The following is a 10,045-nucleotide window of genomic DNA, read 5'->3' on the forward strand; positions in this document are numbered from 1 at the left end:
GAAACGTGTGTCTTTTGAACTCTGTGTAGCCGCTTTGCCTCCTGCTTATTCTGATTTACTGTTGAAACCAAAGGTAGTCACCAGTTAGATCTGTTTAACTTACTAAATAAATAATCAACTGTAACCTGCTTTTGAGGATCAAGCCCACTGTAATTATTTTTAGGAAAGCTTGCACATCCTGCAAGTGTCATTTAGCTAAAGATGTTTGTCCAAGTTGTTTTTTAGAAACTTGGAGTCAGCCATATCCAGTTTGATGCCAAGCTGGTTACAACTAGTTAGAACCACTGACCCTCCACCTGCGCATCTGTGAGTGTCTGCTCTGTGACATTTTGACATCAGAGGCCCAAAAACTCCACCTTCTGAACATGCTAAGAGCCATTTTCTGAACATGAGTTCCCTGAAGAAGCCTTTAACTTAGTTGTGCTGGTGCAGAACAAGGATTACCTCATGTTTTTCTTATCTCCAATCCCTTTTCCCATGTCCCAGGTCTTGCCATGAGGGAGGTGGGTTTGATATTTGTTCTCCCATCACTTAGCTTGGCTGCCTCATGAATAAAACTTTCTCTGCTGCAAACCTTCATGTCTTGCTGAACACTGGGTCAAGGAACCTGGTTCGGTAAGGTAACAAGATAGGTTAGAGGATCCCCAGAAAAAGAGAACCAGGAATGGCTTTCTTGATATATGAGAAACCATTTTTGCCTTAGCCATTTCGTGATCTAAGCCTGGCCACAATGCTTGCCTTTGAACAGGTCTCAGGAATTAAAGATCTTAAGGGAATAAAGGAATGCAGAAACGTAGCCTGCTATCAGGCAAGAGAACTAACAATAGCAAAGACAATATATCAGTTGTAATGACTCCCAGTTCTGTTTCAATAGTAAAGATTAGCCTGAAGCACTCGACCACCAGGTCAACTGGAACCTAAGGGATGTTGATGATGACCTTTCTGACCCTCCTTACTTCAATCAACTAAAGCTTGGACTCCATTGACAGCCTAAGCCCCTTCATGAATAGGCATGTACTTTTAGCTTAAAACATCCCCTTGGACTTCCCTGGTGGTCCAGTAGTTAAGACTCTGCTCTGCGCTTCCACTGCAGGGAGCACGGGTTCGATCCCTTGTCAGGGGTAATAAGATCCCCACATGCCTCGAGGCACACCCCCCCCCAACAAAAAACTTTGCCAGTTTTGCTGTTGGTGAGACACAGCATTGGGAAAGATTCCCAGTGTTCTCCTCAACTTGTTGCAGGTAATAAGTCCTTCCTGGGAATTCCCTGGTGGTCCAGTGGTTACAATTCCAGGCTTTCACTGCTGGGGGCCCAGAGTTGGATCCCTGGTCAGGGAACTAAGATCCTGCAAGCCACATGGCAGGGCCAAAAATAAATAAATAAACAAACCCTTCCTTCTTTCCTGCTTTGCATCTGTTGGCTCCACACCCACTGGAGGACAGTAACACTGTCTCTAACAGTTTTGTTTGCAGCCTTCTCATTGTAGTGGCTTCTCTTGTTGCAGAGCGCAGGCTCTAGGCACAAGGCTTCAGTAGTTGTGGTACACGGGCTCAGTAGTTGTGGCTCCTGGGCTCTAGAGCGCAGGCTCAGTAGTTGTGGCACACGGGCTTAGTTGCTCCGCGGCATGTGGGATCTTCCCGGACCAGGGCTCAAACCAGTGTCCCCTGCACTGGCAGGCGGGTTCTTAACCACCGCGCCACCAGGGAAGTCCCTTTAACAGTTTTAAGGTAGAAGGTTACATCGTGTGGGACACTTCTGTCAAAAATTTTTTTTTTTGTTTTGTTTTTGCCTTGCCGCACGGCTTGTGGGCTCTTAGTTCCCCGACCAGGGATCAAACCCCAACCCATGGCAGTGAAAGCATGGAGTCTTAACCACTAGACCACCAGAGCAGTCCTAGAAACAGATGTTTTCCTCAGGACAAGTTGAACATGGTTTAAGTTAAAACCTATTTTTGCTAGCTGGTTGCAGGCAAGTCCTGCTAGTGAGGCTGAAGCAATTAACTGGTCTGGAAACTGGGATCTTGGTGAGAGCCTGACGTGGCTGTGATTGGACCCAGGAACATTTCCTGCAATTAGAATTAGTATAAAATAGATAACCAACAAGGACGTAATGTATAGCATGGGGAACTATACTCAATATTTTGTAATAAACTATAAGGGAAAAGAATCTCAAAAATATATATATGTATTCATTTTGAATATATATTATATATAACTGCATATATACATATAACTGAATCACTGTGTTGTATACCTGAAACTAACATAACATTGTAAATCAACTATACTTTAATTTTTTAAAAAAGAAAATTAATTTAGGTGGTTTAACGAATCAAAAATTGCAGTTGTTTGTATAGGGATTACAGACAAGAATGTGAAATGCAAAACTCTCCCTGAGTACAATGGACAGTTTCATACCGACATGCATTTCTGTTTCTATTCAGAAATAGTAACGGCATTTCTGTTTCTATTCCCCATTCACACAGGAGGCCTGCTGGGCTGCACCCGGAAGGCCTGCAACCCTTGTAAATTCGCAGCCTCAAGACCTAAGAAAGAGCCCGGAAACAGTCACAGACATATCAGTGATGCTATTGGATAGGGGATCTTACAGGTCCGAAACAAGGTCATGAAATGACACCCCGCCTTGTATAGCAGAAGGCAGGCAGGCAGGACAGGGCAGCAGTCTTCGCTATTGGAAGGGAAGAGGTAGGTTACCAGTTGGTAGGGGAATTGACCTGAGGTTGGCTCATGGGTTACCAAGGAAACTATCATAGGGGAGCTGTTCTGATCTAAAGAGTAAAACAGTCACTAGCTGGGGCAGAGGGGTAAGCATGTAGGCAGTTGCTGATTAGGCTCTGTGATTAAGAAATATAAATAGATCGTTTTAGGGTCTGCAGAAACCTGGGAGTGTTTCTGACCCTGAAGCGACATACAGTGAGGAGGGAGGACAGGAAAGTGTCAGGGGAGCAGGTAATGAGTAGGAGTGAATTCTGGGCTTATATGCAGGTTTGGTCAGGAAAAAGGAAGGTTCTGGGGGCAGCACTGGGCTTCCCTCTGTTCTGCACCTGGGTGTTGCCTTCTGCCTAACTGAACTGGATCATTACCTTCTGGATCTCTTGGAGTCTCTGAGGAGTACAGCTCCTACCTGCTTATTTCAAAGTAATGTTTGAAACAGTCAAGGAAAATGCTTAGAGCTGTCATTTTCGGCCACTTATATTGAACACGGTTTTGTTTTGTTTTTTGGGGGTTTTTTCCTTCTTAAATTGAAAAAAGAACTATTTAAATGAAAAATTAGGGGGACTTCCCTGGTGGTCTAAGACTCCAGGCTTCCACTGCATGGGGCACGGGTTCCAAGAAAAGAAAGAAAGAAAGAAGGAAGGAAGGAAAGAGAGAGAGAGACAGAGAGACAGAAAGAAAGGAAGGAAGGAAAGAAAAGAAAGAAAGAAGAAAGAAAGAAAGAAAAGAAAGAAAGAAGGAAGGAAGGAAGGAAAGGAAAGGAAAGAAAGAAAGAAAGAGAGAGAGAACAGAGGGCAAGAAGGAAAGATTTATGTTTCACTGCAAACACATGATAAACTAAGGAAGACAGCTGGGCATGAGTGGGTGGAGACAGGTACACTGGGAGTGAGATGACTGCAACTGAGCCATGGGATGTAGGGTGGGTTCTCACCCAGAACAGGCTCATTTACTTAAGCAAGAGATAACAGAGTCATCTTTGTAGGGAACTGCAATTGAAAGGTGAAATGCAAAACTCTGCTTGTGCTGACTGAGTGTTTTCATACTAAAGGTATAAGAACATCATTTCCATTTCTATTCCCCTAAAACCCCAGAGGCAGAGACCAACTCTGATCCAGGGAGTGTAGGTCTCTGATCCAGGGAGTGTAGGTCAAGAGGAATCTGACAGTTTAAGTGTAAGTCAAGAGGAATCTGACAGTTTAAGTCAAAAGCATTGCTTTATATCATCAATGTAAAAAAAAAAAAAAAAACAACTTTAAAAACACATGTTAAGTCTTTGGTTCTTTATATTTAATTTGTTGATCTGTTACAATCAGGAGGTAAATTGTTATTTCATAAATATGATTGAAATTAAGCCAAATGGCATCTACTTTTTTCAATCAACTGAAATTGTCTTTTGGCCAAATTTAAGGTCATACTTGCTGTCTTTTCTATGTGTGTGTTGTAAGGACAAATACGAATTTAATCTAAGAGACTTAATTCCTCTTGTATGTGACAGGAAGAGACACAACACAGGCACAAGGAGCATGCAGGGTCCTTCAATGCTATTCAAAGGCATAAACGCTGAGGTTCTTGGGCATGTTTGTTATTATCATTATTAGTTTAAATTTTGTAATATTCCATTATCCAAATGTAACATGTGTATTTGTTATTTTTTGAATTTTGCTTGATGTCACATTATGTAGTGACAATGTTAGACTTTACTCCAATCCTGGAACTCTGGAAACTAGCAAAGGTATAAGAACTCCTTTTCTTCTTTTCTGCAGATGGTAACAGCTTACTTACTAAGAACTATGCTTCCTCTTTAATTTCAGTAAGACTTACAATAGCCCCCTTTTTTACTTTGGAAACAGCAAGAAAGGAATCCGACAAATTACCATCCATTGCTTTATCAACGATTACTGATTTGTTGGTCCTTATATCAGTGGACACAATGCCTGTTAACATGATTTAATCAAAATTGAGTTTTTCTCCTCTCCCAAATGCCTTACTTTTTGGACCACTTTTGAGCTTTGTAATTCAGAGCAACCTTCCTGCCAGAATATCTGCACCCAAGAGTAACTGACTTCAGCATAAAACATCATCTGAGGGGCTTCCATGGTGGCGTAGTGGTTGGGAGTCCGCCTGCCGATGCGGGGGACGCGGGTTCGTGTCCCAGTCCGGGAGGATCCCGCGTGCCGCGGAGCGGCTGCGCCCGTGAGCCGTGGCTGCTGAGCCTGCGCGTCCGGAGCCTGTGCTCCGCAATGGGAGGGGCCACAGCAGTGAGAGGCCCACGTACCGCAAAAAAAAAAAAAAAAACACCATCATCTGAGAAACTGAGGCTCCTGCCACATGCTCATCCACTCCTCCATGTGGGAGTTTTCCTACCTTGTTTACCCCTGGGTATAAAAGAAAAGCTCTTTTTTTGTCTGACTTTTGAGGCTTTACAAATTTTGTGGCAGGGCAGCTTGCTAGATCTTAGTTCCCCGACCAGGGATTGAGCCGTCCCCCCACAGTGGAAGCACAGAATCCTAACCACTGGACCACCAGGGAATTCCTGGTAATAATCCTTTATAATAAGATCTATCCTTATCTAAGTTTGACACTGGTAAATATTTCAGTCCTTCCACCTGGACTTAAAAATGTATATTCTTTAATTTTTAAGGTCACGTCATACTATATCGTTCTGTTTTTCACATTTTTGAATTGTTAATAATTTGTATCAGTTTCATAATGATATCACAGGGAGACCTGTGTCAAAATCTTCCTGTGATTTAGGAAGTTCCCTTTTTTTCTTGTGAATATGTTAATTTGGCTGCCTTGATAATTATGTAAGGAAGGAAATTCCCCATTAATAAAATGGATTCATGACTTTGCCTTATAATCAGCTTCTCCTCTACTGTTCTGTGTTTAATGAAATGTTCCACCATTGAGTCATCTCCTTGCTTGGAAACATGATAGTCCACACTGAAACGTCTTTTTTGCCAACACGGCTAGTTTCTTTTTTTTTTTTTTTAAGCAAGAGTCAGGAGACTTTTATATTAAAAAAATGTGTTGCTTGCAAGACATATGCAGGGTCTTCCCTGGTGGTCCAGTGGTTGAGAATCCATCTTCCAACGCAGGGAACGCAGGTTGGAAACCCTGGTCGGGGAAGTAAGATCCCACGTGCCACGGGGCAACTAAGCTGGCTTGCGGCAGCTACAGAGCCCACACTCTGGAGCCAGCACACCACAACTAGAGAGAAACGACCCCCCCCCACCCAGCCACCCCCCGCCACCCCCCCAATGAAAGATCCCCGGTGCTGCAACTAAGACACAACACAGGGCTTCCCTGGTGGTGCAGTGGTTGAGAGTCTGCCTGCCGATGCAGGGGACACTGGTTTGTGCCCCGGTCCGGGAAGATCCCACATGCCGCAGAGTGGCTGGGCCTGTGAGCCATGGCCGCTGAGCCTGCGCGTCCGGAGCCTGTGCCCCGCAACGGGAGAGGCTACAACAGTGAGAGGCCCGTGTACCACTAAAAAAAAAAAAAAAAAAAAAAAGACGCAACGCAGCTATAAATATTTTTTAAAATATATTAAAAATATGAAAAAAAGCTAAAAAAGAGAACAAAGGCACCATTCTTAATAATTTTCTTCCACATTATTTAAAAAAAAAACACTCATAGGGCTTCCCTGGTGGCGCAGTGGTTGAGAGTCCGCCTGCCGATGCAGGGGACATGGGTTCGTGCCCCGGTCCGGAAAGATCCCACATGCCGCGGAGCGGCTGGGCCCGTGAGCCATGGCCATGGCCACGGCCACGGAGCCTGTGCTCCACAACGGGAGAGGCCACAGCAGTGAGAGGCCCACGTATCACCAAAAAAAAAAAAACCAAAAAACACTCATAACTACCGTCCCTTTTATTTTCCTTAAAGAAAAAAAAAACTATCAGGCTTAGGCACAAGTTGCTGGTGGCTCCCAACCAAGCTGGCTCTGCACAGCATCTCCCTCCCATGAGCGGTATGTTTGACTCTTCACGTTTTATACTTAAGGCATCTTTTTCTCTTGTCTGACAAAGTGTATATATTTCCTGCATGCTTTCTTTAAAGTTCTGTTACCGAAAACAAACAAAAAAGGCTCCTTTCGGCCCAGGCCTGGCCAGCAGGGCTGAGACGCAGTTTCAGGTGGAGTGGCCGCCTCCCACCAGGCTGGCGTGCCGCCGACCCATTGGCTTGACGGGGCCAGCAAAGCCCGAGGCCAGCGCCCAGTGACCCGGCAACAGCCCGTGCACGTCCCCCGCTCTGCCCACGGCGAGGCCGCAGAGGACATGGATGGCCTCGTCCCGGTGGTCCACCATCTTGCTCTGCGCGCCATGGAGACCCCCATCGTAGCTGGGCGATAAGGCACTGGGGGCTCCTGCTCGAGGCCACTGTGACGACCCTGCTGGGCCCTGTGGGGAGCCCGGGGAGGGGCGGGGGGCGGGGCTGGATGAGAAGTTATTGCTTGAGAGATCGAGACCAGTGTCTTCCCAAGGGCGTCCCCGGTGCTGCCACCCGCCAACACGGATAGTTTCAAACATTGCATAATAATCTATCTAACGCACAACCCAAAGTTTATTCCAGTCGCTGCAACTTTTAAAAATGGGATGTTGGGGACTTCCCTGGCGGTCCAGCGGCTAAGACTCCGCACTCCCAATTCAGGGGGCCTGGGTTCGATACCTGGTCAGGGAAATGGATTCCACGTGCTGCAACTAAGACCCGGCCCAGCCAAAAATAAATAAAATAATAATGTGATGTTGTTTGCATGTTGTGTTACACCAGGACATTCTGCTCATTTTGTCTGAAAATATTTTAAATACGCTAATAGCCCTATGTAAACATCATATTACAATTGATTGCTGTTTCTCTATGGATGAAATCTTCCACCTGCAGGGATGTGGGAAAACATACTGCAATAAATGTTTAATCACAGATATTGCCATAGAAATATTGAGGGCAGAAATGAAGTTATTGCATAGTCGATAATCTAGATTTACCTTCTTTAGGGTTCATATTAAAGAGAATATACCTCCCCAGTAAATGTCCTTAGAAACATGGCAAAGTTAATTATTCCTTAGATGAGAATAAATCCCAATGTCTTCTGAATACTATATATTTTACAGGCTGTATTATCCACACCTGACAGAACTTTCAGCAATAGAACACAAACAGCTAAAATACATTACAGTTTAAAAATAAAAGGTAAATTTCTATTTAGTCTCATAATGAACATATAGTGAATTTGAAATTGCATTATATTTAGTTATTGTTGACTTAAGTATATTAGGATGTAAACAAGTTTTTCTCAAAGATATTTTAAGGTAATTCAGCACAAGCATGGAATACGATAAGTATTTTACAAAATAAGGCAATTCTTATGGCTCAAAGCCAAAGACAATAACAAATGAGAAATATATGATTATACGTGTAGAAGAATCCCAAAAAAAAGGCAATTCTCATCAAAAGAAAAATTTTTTTTCTTTTATTTTCCTTTCTCTTTTTATTTTATCTATGTGAAATGATGGATGCTAATTAAACATATTGTGGTAATCATTTCACAATATAGGGAAGTCAGACTATTGCTGTACACCTTAAACTTATATACTGATGTATGTAATTGTATAAAGAGTTGTTTATACAATTCTTATATGTCGCTGTGTAAACAGTTGGTTTCAAAACGGCAAATAGGGGACTTCCCTGGTGGTCCAGTGGTTAACACTCAGCAATCCCAATGCAGGGGGCCCGGGTTCCATCACTGGTCAGGGATCTAGATCCCGCATGCCTCAACGAAGACCCCGCGCAGCCAAATAAAAGGTAAATATTAAAACACACAGAGAGAGCAGCTTCAAGATGGCGGAAGAGTAAGACGCAGAGATCACCTTCCTCCCCACAGATACATCAGAAATACATCTACAGGTGGAACTGCTCCTATAGAACACCTACTGAACGCTGGCAGAAGACCTCAGACCTCCCAAAAGTGCGGATGGAAGGCTTTTGGTGCCCCAGCCAGAAGTCAGTGCTGTGCCTCTGAGGTGGGAGAGCCAAATTCAGGACACTGGTCCACAAGAGACCTCCCAGCTCCACGTAATATCAAACAGTGAAAATCTCCCAGAGATCTCCATCTCAATGCCAAGACCCAGCTCCACTCAACAACCAGCAAGCTACAGTGCTGGACACCCTATGCCAAACAACTAGCAAGACAGGAACACAGCCCCATCCATTAGCAGAGAGGCTGCCTAAAATCATAATAAGGCCATAGACACCCCAAAACACACAGTGACAAACACACATACAAAACGGTAAATGGGACTTCCTGGCGGTCCAGTGGTTAAGACCCTGCACTCTCACTGTAGGTGGTGCGGAGCTAAGATCCCACATGCCCCGTGCTGCGGCCCAAAAGTAAATAAATAAAAATACTTAGGCGAGGGCTTCCCTGGTGGCACAGCGGTTGAGAGTCCGCCTGCCGATGCAGGGGACGCGGGTTCATGCCCCGGTCTGGGAAGATCCCACATGCTGCAGAGCGTCTGGGCCCGTGAGCCATGGCCGCTGGGCCTGCGCGTTCGGGGCCTGTGCTCCACCATGGGAGAGGCCGCGGCAGTGGGAGGCCCGCGTAACTTAGGCTAAAACAGCAAATAATTAAAACCCGTTAGCAAAAAGAAAGAACAATACAATTTATAACAATTTTTAAACATATTTATTTTTTTATTCAGGCCGCGCTGTGAGGCATGCGGAATCTTAGTTCCCTGACCAGGGATGCAACGGGTGCCCCCTGTAGTGGGAGTACAGAATCTTAACCACTGGACCACCAGGGAAGTCCCAATTTACAACAATTTTTGAAAACGTTTTGCTCTTTTTAAAGCAATGGTTACTGACCTAAATTATCACTTGCCTTAGTCCTCCAGTCTCAGACCCTACGACTTGTCCCTGAGTCTCTGGAACTAAGCAAATTGTTGAATTTGGCCTCTGGAGTGAAAGGGGAGTAGAAACGGAGAAGCTGTTCTGCAGGGTGTCAGTATGAAATAGCCCATTCAACCCAGGGAGAGTTTTGTATTTCTCATTCTAGTGTGTAATACAGAGACAAGTTCAGCTTTTTGTTTTTTGCGGTATGCGGGCCTCTCACCGTTATGGCCTCTCCCACCGCGGAACACAGGTTCAGGACGCGCAGGCCCAGCAGCCATGGCTCACGGGCCTAGCCGCTCCGCGGCATGTGGGATCCTCCCAGACCGGGGCACGAACCCATGTCCCCTGCATAGGCAGGCGGACTCTCAACCACTGCGCCACCAGGGAAGTTCAGTTCTTAAATTAATTCTAATTGCACAAA

At 44.8% G+C, this 10,045-nt stretch overlaps 2 protein-coding genes across 3 annotated transcripts in view; both read right to left on the reverse strand.

The window, feature by feature from the left end:
• The window catches only part of LOC307178866 (uncharacterized protein), a 342,766-nt gene that overhangs the window by 231,471 nt on the left and 101,250 nt on the right, over window positions 1–10,045 (reverse strand). The gene's annotated exons all lie outside the window — the stretch shown is intronic.
• Window positions 1–10,045, reverse strand: part of LOC307178861 (uncharacterized protein) — a 389,700-nt gene that overhangs the window by 72,502 nt on the left and 307,153 nt on the right. The window lies entirely within an intron of this gene.

Source organism: Stenella coeruleoalba, assembly GCF_951394435.1.
Source record: "Stenella coeruleoalba genome assembly, chromosome: 20".
Classification (NCBI taxonomy): domain Eukaryota; kingdom Metazoa; phylum Chordata; class Mammalia; order Artiodactyla; family Delphinidae; genus Stenella; species Stenella coeruleoalba.